Below are 13,842 nucleotides of genomic sequence, written 5' to 3'. Positions count from 1 at the left end.
AGTCTTCTCCCAGGCACTTCAGCATTTCTCCTCATTTTTCTACACCATTTAAGCTTTTATTTCCAAATGCAGTTTCCCACCCAAGCTACTTGTAAATACAGCTTTAAACATGAATCAACACATCACTTACTTACTGACTCTACTTCTCACAGCAAGTCAAGACTAAAGGCTATGTTCAAACACTGTTCAAATCCCACCTTCTGCCTGAGCAGTTCAGGACCGACTACACTGTTTGTTCAACATCTGAACTGCTGACATTCTCATTTGTTTAAAACAAATCCTTCCTCACACTGAGGCTGTTGTCTGCCAGCATGTCTGGTACCACTCAAGCGCATGTCTGTGCACTTCAGCTTTCATGTTGCTCCCCACCTCCCTGAACAAACTAAGGTACCACCACCTCCTCTGCAGCACCCGTCATAAGCCAGAAATCTAACCATATCTAAATCATGAAGTGTATGTTAGTAGGGGGTTAGTAACACGTCATTCCTGTGCCTGCTTGATGTACGTTTATGAGCACTGTGCATCTCACAGCAGTGGTTTTTTGTGTACCAAGTGCCAGTAGTTTTTGAATCATTAGAATAAAAACCTTGGAGATAGAAGATATGCAACTAGCCTGAACATCAATCGAGTTAAAAGCCAGTCTTAGGACTGCATGAATTTGCCATCCATCTTCTGAGCAATAACATGCAGGTAAGATATGAATCTCTCATAAATTTAGAAAAGCCTTTTAGTAGTTAAAAAAAAAAAAAACCCAAACCAAAAACCCTGCAACTTCAGCAGGAAAAGCGCCGAGAAACATTCAAACAAAAACTGGTTTCAAAGGTCTCGTATGATATTATAAAAAGGAGGAAAGACCTACATAAGAAATCTCATAGGATGCTCAAAGTTTCTTTTGTCTAAGGAGGTCGTGAGGGAGGAGTAGGTAAGAATATAAAACCACTGGAGAACACAAACTGCATAGAGGTCAGTCATTCTGTACATCTTGAAATACTGAGTTTTGTGTGTGCTTATTCCAAGATGCCATTTTTTGAACTAAAAAAGCACAAAAGACAGAAGAATGCATTTCAGAAAAGCAAGTTCACAATTACAATACTGAAACAATGTAACCAAGTGCCAGAAGACTGAACAGATTGCGACTGCTGCACAAACACACAGTGACTTGTTTCGGCTCTTGTCAGATCTTTACACAAGAGCCGGCTATAAAGCTTCTTTATTTGTAGGTCAGGGAGCTGCTTCACTACTTACTGACCCTTATAAAAATTAATGTTTCAGTATGGCTGAGTTTATATCAAAAATTTAAGAGACTACAATTAAAAGGCATTAGGAAGAAAAGCATGCGTATTTTAGCCATGCGCACTACTTTTAGTTACCTTTTTGAGAAGATTAAAATTAAGCAGCTTTTGCTTTCATCCCACTCACACCCTCCTACTACAAAGTCTGTCTGAGATAATCCTCCTTCTGCAGACGTCAAAACAGGGCATACATATTACAAGGACTCACTGCCAAAATATGTTGGCTTAATATCCCATTATTATCGTAATACGGGTACAATAACTTATTATACGTGACAGCTTATGCTGTTAGTCAAGTACAGATCCACTTACTCTGTCGCTTTTTCACCCACCTATAAGTATATTCACAACATTTATAAAGGGGAAAATTAAAGGTCTGAACGAGATGCGCATCTCAGACGAATGCAGATGAAACAGAAGGCTCATAAGGTCACACACTTCCTGCCCTGCCATTTCTATTGTCCCAGCCTTTATGCACAGTGATCGAAGCAGAAATTCAGGTCACGGGATTTACGAACACACTGTTTAACCACCTATTTTTACCCTTTTAAGCTACGCTTTCACTGATTTTTATTTATTTGAGTGCAGCATTCTGCTTGAAGGCCAAAAAGATCTCCAGCTCAGAACACAATTGGGCCGTTAAGTCCATTTGTATCAATATATTCAGGGTTACTCTTCAGGATCTTGCAGTACAGAAATACACTAGGAATTTTTTCAAGGCTATAACATTATTTAGGTTCAAGTACATAAGAAGAAAAGGACTGCTGTCAAGTACACTAAAGACAACAGGCAAGGAAAGAAAAGATAAACCCATGCGAGTTACCCCACACCAGCCACAGACGACTAAACACCAGTGCACTGAAGAAGCACAGCAGATCCGTAACAACACATTCTATCTAGCAGAGCGCTAAGTATGAAGGCTGTTATCACACGTATTCCGACGAACTCGTGAGTGCATCTCACGGGCTTGCCTGCATGCATACATCTGCGCACAGCATAAAGTCATTAAACCGGACGGATTCACCTCCGTCTCATCAAGCGCCCAGGTTAAGCCTACACCGCTCCGGCCGCGCGCTGAGCCCCGCGCGCCTCCTGCGGAGCGCGCCTCGGAAGCAAAGTTCAGCGGCCGCCGCCCACCGGCTCCGGCGGGACGGACGGACTCTTCCCAGCTCTCACCCCGGGAACGGCCCGGCCGAGCGCGGGGCAGCCGCGCCGCCGCCAGCGGCTCCGGTAACGCCCCATCCCTCCTCGCTCCCGCCCTCCGCGGCCGCCGGTTATCCCGGGCAGGGGGCGCGGGCCAGCGGCGGCGCAGCCACAGCCGGGTCGTGCCGGGGAGCAGCCCGAGCGCTCCTGGGCGGCGCTCCGCGCGCCGTCCCATCTGCGCGGCCGGGACGACGAGATACGGACCGCACCTCGGCGATGGCGATAGGACGAAGCCACGCAGGACGCCCCGCCCGCGGCACCTCCGTACCTGCCCGGCCGCGCTCTCGCCTCCTCCCGTGGCCGGAGCTGCAGCCGCTCCCGCCGCCACGCCGCGGCTCCGGCCGGCAGCCCGCCTAGCGCCCCGACTCGGGCGAGCGCCGCCCCCACCCCGCCCGCCTGCGCCCCCTGCCGCCAGCCACGGGACGGCCTCGCCCCGCCCTCGCCGCGGCTCCCCCGACGGGGCGGGGCTGCCCGTGCCACGAGGCCTGCCGGCTTGGTCTCGCGCCGCCTCCGTGACCGTCGGCGCGACGGGACGCCGGAGCTGGCGCGGGGTCGGAAGGGGCGGCCGGGCAGCGAGCTCCGCGGCTGGGCACGAGGCGGCGCGAGCGGCGGTGACCGTTCCGGCCGTCACGTCCCGCCAGCCCCGTCACCGCACCGTGCGGGACGCGGACGTGGCGCCCGCGACCGCCGGCGGCTGTTCCCTTCCTCCTCCCCGCGCTGTGCGGTTACCCAACTTCTCTCCCCACGCACGATCCGAGCGGGTGGCAAGGAAAACCCTGCTGCTGCAGCGGTTGCTGCTAGGGTCCGTCCGTGCAAACATCATCTCTCACCTAGTACAGCTGGAAGCTGTCATGTCACTCACAAGAGCCCTTCAGAAGTGTCACAGAATCACCAAGGTTGGAAAAGACCTCTAAGATCATCCAGTCCAAACATGAAGTGCCAGCTCCAAGCTCTCGTCAAAGGGGAATTCCATGAATTTCAATACATCCCTCAGTTCTGTTAATGCAAGCGAAGCCATTTCATAACTCCCCAGAAGTCTGCCAGGATTCATTGCTAACAAAGACAGTTCCCAACTTACTGCTTCTTCCCCTCACAGAAGCCAACTCCAGGGGTGCTGGTTTCTTCCTACATACAGGCTCTGCTTCAAATCCTGATTGTTCCTCTATCCCTGAAACAGATTCTGTAACTACTACTACAGACTGGAGGAGCACCAAAATGGCCCCGCTTGAGCACGTTTATGCTGAACCCACACAAGCAGACCCAGCACCAGGCAGCTCACAGCAGTGCCAGCACCCTGTCACCACTTTGTTGGCCACAGGCAGGAGGCAGCGCCAACGGCAGGTCACACAGCTGCCTGGTGCCACACAGGGTCACAGCGACCAGCAGTCTCTGCCCTGCACACAGAGGCAGGAAGCCAATTGTGTTCTGACACTGCACAATCAGAGTCACCGCACCTAGCTAAAGACTGGACATGCCGTACAGCTGGCCGGGCTGATAGGATTTCAGCTGGACGTGCCCCGAGATTCTTCATCTTTCACCTTCTGCAAAAAGCAGTGCATATTTGAGAACTTTAGACTGACAGTGCAGCAATGTGGAAGCTGCTCTGCTGCTGAGCAGCCACTGGTGCCTTTCCCTACTGCTGCTGTCTAAAAACTACTAGAGTTGCTGAGCAGCACAGCGGAACCTCTGCCAGCCAACAGCTGCACAGCAGACACAGAAGCTGCTGTTCCTCCCAGCTAGCAGCAGCACATCCGATTAGAGCTCATCTATCATCATGACTTTTTTTTTCTTTTTAGGAAACTAATGCCAACCATCTTAAAAAAAAAAAAAAAATGTTTTACAGAAGAGGAGAAATTCCAGGGTCCTAGATGCAGAGCAGTGACACTTCTGACTGCTGTTCACTGGCCACTTCAGGGCATTGCAGGATTGCAAAATGCCCGCAAACACACAAAGAATTTCAGCCTTTCCCAACACAGAAAGCAGAGCACATGCTTTACTGAAAAACCATCTCCATATGGAAACAATGATTTATGATGGCAGCAAACACTTGCCAGCACAATTACATTTCCACCTCAATCAGAACAAAGTACAGTTCACACAGGATTTGGAATTTGGGAACTGCTGATCTGTTCTCCTTGCAACGGATTTCACTTCCTTCACCGAATGCTTTCGATTTGCAGCCTAAAATAGAGTTGTCTGGATATACAAAAGAACATAACTCTGCTAGAGATGGTCATTTTTTATACCCATCACATAAAACACTATATGAACTCAAAACTTGTTAACATCTTGAAAATTTCTCTGCAGAACACCAGACACTTGGGTTTTACCAGGATGAAATCAGAGGAGAAACTGAATACACAGAGGACAGAGCAATTGCAGCTGCTATCTTTGGAGCAGACTTGGAGTGATGTGCAGTGCCTCCACATCACTTCGCTTGGTATTCTGGTCATCCAGACCTACCTTCTCCTGTATAAATCCATAAATCTCCAAATAGCATGCATACTATTTCATATCATCAGAATTTACTTCTCTGGCAATATCTTTTTAAGGTACCCTTACAGTTCAGTGAATTAACTATGAATTAACAAATATCTTGTTGCATTGGCCAAACTGCAGCTGGACTCACACTGTGTTAGATAACACCCAAGAGTTGATGTTGAGACAATTCCCAACTGCCTGTGGTCAGAACACGGCAGCAGTCGTCTGTCTGACCTCTATCCCAGGAGATAGATTGACAGTCTGAGTTCAAAGGATAATTGACTGAAATTCAGCTCCATCATCCAAGGGAGGAAGCACTAATTTTATGATTTACTCAGGAGATCCTAATTCTTATTCTCCTAAAAATAAAGCAGAATCAAGTTTATTCCAACTCTTGTACTTGTTTATGGGCTGTATTCCCTTATTCTCTACTGCTTGAGCTCCTCTTTGTCCCAGTTACGACCAAAGATGAGGGCTAGAAACAGGCACAGGAAAACAGACCCCTTTTTCACAGATACCAATGTAATTGTGAAGAAGGCATTGCTTATAAAGAATTAAATAATGCATACAAAAAATAAGAGGAAGACTGTTAGGGAGAAAAATAAAAAAAACATTTTCCAGCCCCCCAGATTTATACCAGTGTCAGGTGTTACTGGCCTCTTCCCAAGATGAAACTCCTGAAGAAACAGCTTCTTGTTAGCTCTGTTGAAAAAATCTCTTTTGTATTTTAGGGAGGGCTTCAGAAGGGGAGATAAGTAAGGATTCCTATACTACTGGGCCTTCTGTTGCAATACTAACTTTCAGTGGGTATTCAAAGGAACAGATGAAGAGAAAGCTAATGGCTGCACCACAGCCAGAGATCTGGCCTCTACAAGCTTCATCTTAGCTCTCCTTAGGAATGGTGCCCCTGTAGAGAACATTTGAGCATATTAATATGGAGTGACTACAGTGTATTTGATACTTAGCAGTATATAAATGAGTACCATTTTTAAAGTGCAGTGTTGAATTTCATGCCATTTAAAGAAGAAATGTCAACATAACTGGTATTCGTTTCTGAATAATTTTACCATAACTGTGTTCTTTTTATATACTTCATATCCAAGATTAGGGTTTTAGCTTTCCTTGAATGATGCAAAGAACGCTGCAAATTAAATAACAAAGTTTAATGAGAAAAGACTTATTCATGACACTGATCCAACTAAAATCATGAACAAGGAGTTGGCTTGTTATTAGAATTCACTCAAGTAATTGTACTTGTCCCAAACTTTCATTTTGTGTGCCACTCATTTTAAGTATGCATGTGCCTTTTTGTGACAATTAGCAAGAAACCTGAGATGGAGCTTGCAAATATCCAGTGCTTATTTCTAATATACAGAAACCAGGTAAACTAACTAATAAAGGAATGAAATGGAGGAAAACCTGTCTCTCACATGCTAACACTGTCTGTTCTACTAACAATAGTTGCAAAGCAAAATACTTGAAGTCTCACTGGACTATGAACTTCACAGTTTGTAGTTTCTAACCATTTATCATTTCTTCCCTGATTCAGTCCTTTGCATTTCTAATCTATCAACCATTAAGTTAATACTCATTCGTTAATATTATCTGGGTATTATTTACGTAGTTCACAGCAAAGCTTACATTACTCCTTGGAACCAGATTCCTCCCTACTACAGGTACCCCCATTCTCCCAGTCTAAATACTGTTGGTGTGCTATCACTTTCAAAGTTCACAAAATGGTATTAGGAATCCAGCTTGTGTCCTCGGTGCCTCCTACCACAATGTTGCATCTTCTGGAGCTTTACTCACAAGCCTGGTATAACAAAATTCAGCTGGTAATATTTACCAGCTGAATTTTTACCATATTAGGTGGTAGATAAAGCGGTAGACTAAAACTTCAGCGCAAAGTTAAGCGCAAGAGATTGGGAAGAGAGAGGTATGCCATGGCTCTATTGACAAGTTTCCTGTCAGCTTCGCTAATAAAGGAGGGTTTCCGACACTTCTAAGCTATTGTACATTTGTTCTGCAGGAAAGTATTTTATCTGAAGCTATATTTGAATAGAAATATTAATCCTAGTGCTAATTCTGCACTCCACTAGTTTGAGGTCTCATACTTACAAAAAAAAAAAAAAAACAAAAAAAAACAAAGCCCTACAAAAAAGAACATATGCAAAAGTTTCAGCAGTCTGAATCCTGACTGTGGCTGCATTTCTCAGCTACGTTCCTGAATGCTTTACAGAGTCTTTGCTCTCCATCTAACAGAAGGTCACGTCTGACAGTACCCTGTTCATTAGCAAGAATATTTTCAGCTTGCTAATTACAGACTGACATGTTTTGTGTCTCACTCCTACTACCTGTAAGTATATTAAGAAACTGGTGACAGTTCTGGAAGGAAAACGTTTGAAAACAGTTATTTATGCCTGCTTTTTGCCACCACATACCTAAAATCTGATGTCATTTCTTTCCATTTGTCTGTGTGCTTCTGCCCCATTCCAAGTGTCACATGACATATCTATCCAAGGCCTGAACAAAGTTATCTTCGTTTTTAGAGTTTGGAATGCCTTGATGACTCACGTATATTTTAACATTAAATTCCTACAACCTCCTGGAACGCTATTTAGTGTTAAGCATTGCATTTCCTCAGCCTGAGTCTCATCATATCTTTAGGAATCTTTCAGTAACGTCAAAATCATTGGTCTGGGTATGGTGCAAAAGCAACTCACTGACGTTTCTGTAACTGTCTGTAACAAACAGAAAGATCAGTGTGACAGAGTGGTGATACAGGAGATGTAGCAACAAAGGGGCGAGCGCAGTGCAAGGGTGGTACAAGGAAAAAGTGCTTTGTATCCGAAGATCTAAGCTCACAAGGGAAACTCCACAAGAGAAGGATCTCCAAGCAGAGCTCCTTCCCCAGTGTCAGTCAGCCCTTAAGTGAGGTCTAAGAGAGGTGCAGCCAGGCTCCACCCCTTCTGGTCACACAGCTGAATTGCCTTCACCTGTGCTCCCAGGGCTGACAGGTCCTTTCCCCAGGTGCTCAATCAGTGGTTCAGGCCAGGACTCAGCAGTTACCATACACTCTTCTATTGCACTAGAGCAGCTTCTGTTTTCTTTTCTTTGTTAACTTATTCTTCTACATATCTACAAATACAGTTTTACAACATTTAAGTTTTCTCTGCAGTCATTGAGTTCAGCTCTCAAACATGCTGGTTGTAGTATGTTATGCTCATGTAAAACATTATGTTTTCATCTTTTCCTCTTGGGCTTAAGTTCCTAATAACGTTATCACACTCAGCCTCATCAGTTTCAGCACTAATTAAGCAACCAGAAATTAAAGTATATACTAGGGAAATATCATGTATTTCATTATTTTTTCTTCTACTCTTTACTGGTTGATCAAATCCCAAATAATAATTACAGATTCTACCCTGTTTTTCAGTGGTGTTAAGCGGACACAGCAGAAGATGCCTTATGAGGCTGTATTTGCAAATATTTTCCTTTCTTCCAGATAGCATAATAAAGGAAGCATTTGTTATTGTTATTTTTTAGAGTGAACAAAATTCTGTTGTTCACACATGGTTCTAATGTCCTGGAGTATAAACATATACATAAATGACTGACTGGACTTAGTCCAGCTGACTTAGTTGCAGGATTTTCAAAAATAGATTAGGACCTGTGGGCAAATACATCTTGAACAGTTGTTTGGCCCATTACTTCCTTTCTTTTCTAAGCCCCAGTGTCACACAGCTGGGCACGTATCAATCATGGGATTAAAATATAGGCATCTCACCCCAGCAGTCCCACATCTTAACCCAGCAGGACCTCTGTATGGACACAGGAGGTTTGTCAGGGCATATCAAAATAACAGAGGCCCACTAACTCAGGCTTTCAACAACAAGGCAGTCGGCTACCTGAGATAGTTCTGAGTATTCGTGGGGATCCGTATCACAGAGGTGCAATATTGCACATGGCACCCCAATTGCACTTTTTTTTTTAAATATGAAAACAAGGTGTCGTGTTTTGAAGAAAAAAACAGTTATTTCTTTATGGAAAAATGACTGCAAGCAGCAAAACCACAAGTTCTACTTGAGGCTGAAGTTTTTAAAAAGAGGAAGTCTGCGTGGGACCACACTCCTGAAAGAATGTGAATACAAATAGACTGAGTACACTAAGAAAATACTCTTATCATGCATTGTGATTGCTCCCAAGAACCATCCACTTGTTTTCACTATGAAGAGGCTCAGCTATCATCGTTGTAGCCAAGCTGTTTCAGTGTGGGCATGTAAGCACAAGACACAGTAGGAGAACCATAGATCCCATTTTGTTCAGTGCCACTAAAAAAGATGCTAACCTGACTTTTTGGGTGGAGGGTTTTTTTGCTTGTTTTGCATCATATCTTATGACGCGTTATACATGAGTTCAAATCAAACAGTTCCTGTTCATAATGCATTTCAAAGTAATTTGAAATAAGATCCTACATGCATTTGAGAGCAAAAACAAGTGAATCAAACTCTGTTTTTTTGTCACTACCTAAGATTTTAATAATAACATTTGATAAGTATTGATTACAACAATAAAGAGTTCTTCTTTTAATAGATTTCTACCTGGGTGTTATTCTGAACACCTACTTAAGTTTGAATAGCACATACAATGAGACTTCACAACAACTTCATGAAGAGCAGCCTTAATCCAAAATTAAATATTAAGGAAATTTGTCTTTAAGTCACGGCTGCACTGCTTTGCCAAAAAGTAGCCAGCAGTGTAGAGCTATGAGATAAAAGCAGACTTGGAAGCAGTACCACCTTTGCCACCCTACCATGCTATTTGGCTAGCTTATTATTTCACCTATTTAAGGCCCCATGTAGTAATTTTCCACCATGATTAGCTTCTGAAAAGAAAGCCTACAATGGGCTTAGAAAAGTCCTCCAGAACACAGGTCTCTCTCAGTCTATTTGTCTGAAAATCTATCATTCTTTTATTTGCATTTCAAACAGCTCAGATGAAAGCACAAATGTCTCACAAAAAGGCAGCAGGTGCCTAGACAGAGCAAAAGCCACAAAAACAACCTTTAAAATAACTGCATATATACACAACTACTTTCTAGCATTATTTCTGATACCAAATAGCTCCTTCTGTCTCCCTGGAATAAGGCAAGCCATTCTGACAGCGCTTAATTGGCACTAAGGGTAACTAAGTCCAGCTGCTCTGTCTAGTAAAGTGTCACAGCTGCCTTCTCTCAGTCCAGGGGAGCTGAAGAGAGGGATGGGGAAAAGAAAAAAAAAAAAAAAGAAAAAAAAAGAAAAAAAAAGTGGAAAGTACGCACCAGTTCAAAAGCTCAATTCCCAGGGTCTCACAAACCTGACTAGAATCTGGATTGGAATTTTAAACGGATCCATTAGGAGCAGCAACTGGCTTCCTAGGCAACCAAGGTGGCCGCATTGCTGCGCTGTTTACATGGAGATGGGAGGAAGGGGTGGGGGTGCAACATACAGGAAATCGCCCTTACACATTGGCAGGAGAGTTTCCCTATTCATAAACATTCTTTCTGCAAGATGTGATTTTAGGCTTTGATTTGCCAAAGTAGCAGGCAGTGAAGTTATTCAGTGACAGCTTTTAGCCTTCTGTTACTGGATACAGTGGGACCAGATGCCAGCAAAACTGGTTTTTACATATCTGAATGCTTCCCTGTACCTGAGGAATTCCCGGACACCTTGCTGGGGAAGATTTCTGACTCTTCGAATAGGAAGAACTAAAGAACTGGTCCATTAAGCTAGGTGAATTTTAAGCACGTTATGTTATTTCTTTGCTGTATTTAGTTTTCAGGAAAATTGCCAATTTTTTAAAAGTCTAATTAGTGAAGTTTACCCTGGAGGAAAAAAAAAAAGAAAAAAAAAATGCCCTTAGCACTGAAATTATCATTACTGACTTCTCTTTTACCCCATTTGTATGCTTCAAACCTGCATATGAGGGGCTCCATCCAGGTGTGAAGAGGAATACCAGTTCCTTTCAAGTCATTGTCCTATTAAAACCAAAACCAGGGGTGCCAAATAGGAAATACCTATGTCCCACATTACTGTTTATTTCTATTGAAATCTGAAAGTATGGAATGCCATGGAATACTTAACAGACACATGCATACAAACTCAGGATGACATACAAATATTATTCATACCATACTTTTTGTCACTATAGGGGGAAAAATTTCATACTTAACAATACATACCAGCCTCCTTAGCATATAATCACTAACATAGGTACAGCAGCATTTGGCATACTGAGACACTGCTCCATCAGGAGGGAATGAATATGTAAATTCAGAGAATAGGGACAGGTGTAGTATAAACAGTTTTCAAATAAGATTATTAAGATATTGTTACTTGAAATATGAATCAAATAGTTCTGAAACTGAATATTTTAGCTGCATGTTTCTGTGAACATATCAATTGGCTAAGAATGCAACACAGATGTGTATAGCTTGCACGTGTCCTAGTTCAAGTAAATGGTACTGCAAGACCTATCTTACCAAACATTTAATCTTTGCAGCTTAAAATTAACACTGACTGATATATTGTGAAAATCAGCACAAGGCTTCTCCCACACAAATACATGCACATTGTACTGTATCAGATGAGGTTCCAGAATGAACACATACAATTGCTCCAAGGTAAGAATAGTAGCATACTAAGTCAGACCCATCAATACATTTTTATTTCTAATTGTGAAATAAATAGCAGCTGAAACTAAGCATGAACATCGTGCATTGAATTCTAGCAAATAATGTCTAGATCACAATAAGCTTACTTAATTACTGAGGTGATACACCAACTTAGGCAGCTCAGAATATGTGAACTATCAAGCAGGGCCCTCACCCCCACATGGATTCCTAAGCCCATTTTTAACTTATTTTTTCCTAACAGAAAAAGAATATTAACCTCAGCCCTGGCTAGTAAAGCCTTAGGCAGAACAGGTTAGGTTTGTTTGTTTGGTTTTTTTGTGGGTTTTCTTTCCTAAAATATTTAAGAGCTTTGGTAGGTCCTAGAGTCCTAATTTGGAAGAGTGTTTACAGTTTTCTACCATTTATGTTTTGTTAACAATTAGTAAGACATTACTACAGCCTCACACTCCTTAAATGTCCTTTCTTCCCAACCTAAAAGTTGCTTCCACACTCCTTTTTAAACACTCCTGTTCTTACCTATGAAAATACCATTCGGTTGCACTTCCTATCAAGTCTTCTGTAGAGTTACTGAAGATTTCAAGCCATATAAATAAAATACTTGCTGTATACTTCTAAAATCCTAGAGACAAGTACTTTTGACATTGACAGTTGTATTTGGTGCACATCCCATTCATACTGCTTCTAACCTACAGCTGTGTTCTTTAGGGGAAGAGAAAGGGTTTTCTGCTCCCTATGGGGTAGAGAGCAGTAACATCCGCATTACCTGAGCAATGGAAGAAGCACAAATTTAGAAATTGCGGCCAGCTTTGCCTAAGAGCCCAAATTCTCAGGTGAGTTCATAGTGGAGACATTGGTCCACAGGTCAGATTGACAGATCCACAACAAAAAAGACTGAAGTAAAGCCAGGCAGTCAGCCCACAGGTAGGCTCTGTAGTAATGAGAGAGAGCTATAGTTAAACTAAAGAGCAGTACAGCCTCCTTGCTGTAAAGAGCAATAGAATTGACACTAGTACCAAAGGCCCCAAACTTTGGTGAAACAGGCTCCTCAGCCCATGGGCAGGGACTTGAGCAGGTGAACCAGCTGAGGCTGGTCAGGACCATTAAGATCTGTCAGTGCCCTCAGGGCTCTAACACCACGCTTCCTTCCCATGTGAACCTTGGGCAATATTTCTTGTCCATGGCCATGACAAGGATACTTTTCTCAGTGATTTGGGTTATGTATTCATCAGTTCTTTTAATATTCTACTGATAGCATTGCTGGCTCCCAACAATCAGCTGTTATGAGATTTCCAGTGAAGAGTGGCAAACATAAAGGGTCAAGGTAATATGCTGAGATGCTATAGTATGTCAGGAGAATGACGTCTTCCCATAGCTGAGGATCCAATATATGTAATGGGGTGGCAAGAAAATCTACTGTGGTGTATCTGAGGAATGCTTGAAAGAAAACTATACGTTTTGAACTGCTCTGTAAGATGATAGATGCTAAAAGCAGCTGCTTGGAGATTACCCTTTATTGCATATACGGTAAAAACATAAATAAATAAATATTTTTTAATATGTTAAAGACAGCATCTTTTTTTGGATTAGAAGAACTAGTAACAGGCCAAATGGTGGCCCTACAGATCAACAGTATCTAGCATGAATACAGAGTATGTCAGCATTTAGCCTTCATGAAGAGAGTGCCTGCCAGTACAAAACATTTGTCATTGTCACTCTGGGAACTCATATATTTTCAGAAACACTGTGCCGCCTTTGTCTTGTTAGTTTTTGCATAGAGCTACTTGGCATGTCTCAAGGACAGGACAAGATCAAGAAAATATGGGAAGGTTTGAGTTAGGAATACAAGACAGACAAATGACTTGTGTGCTGTGTGATGATAAAAAAAGACCATTTGATAATAGTCACCTCAGAGAATAGCCAAATAACACAGATTGTATGCATGAGCATCACATTGCTCATAATGAAAAGAATCAACCAAGCAGTGGCCCAAATGCTTATTTTCTCAAGTATGTGTTTGAAAGCAAACATCCATGTGAATGGAGCTGTCAGTAACAAACTGATTAATCCCACAGTCCCAGATGAAGAGTGACCCAGGTGCAGCAGTCTTAATAGCTTCATTTTCAGATATAGGAGAGACAGGAATAATGTTACTGCTGCTATCCAGAAAAAGCTGCAGGCCCCCTTAAATGTGAA

At 42.8% G+C, this 13,842-nt stretch overlaps 1 protein-coding gene across 4 annotated transcripts in view; it reads right to left on the bottom strand.

Moving 5' to 3' along the window:
* PXYLP1 (2-phosphoxylose phosphatase 1) overlaps positions 1-13,842 on the bottom strand; it is a 74,965-nt gene that overhangs the window by 47,021 nt on the left and 14,102 nt on the right. Inside the window, exon 1 of one of the 4 annotated variants that reach the window (XM_085232875.1) lies at positions 2,764-2,900. The exons of 1 other annotated variant lie outside the window; for it this stretch is intronic. The gene's annotated coding sequence lies outside the window, so the exon portion shown is untranslated. Of the gene's footprint in view, positions 1-2,468; positions 2,650-2,704; positions 2,730-2,763; positions 2,901-13,842 lie in introns of those variants that run through there. 2 more of the 4 variants (XM_085232876.1, XM_085232879.1) reach the window with 2 other exon arrangements.

The sequence above is a fragment of the Meleagris gallopavo genome, chromosome 11 (genome assembly GCF_905368555.1).
Source record: "Meleagris gallopavo chromosome 11, MGAL_WU_HG_1.1, whole genome shotgun sequence".
Taxonomy (NCBI): domain Eukaryota; kingdom Metazoa; phylum Chordata; class Aves; order Galliformes; family Phasianidae; genus Meleagris; species Meleagris gallopavo.
Note: the sequence above shows the minus strand (reverse complement) of the source record. Positions and strands in the feature narration are given on the sequence as shown.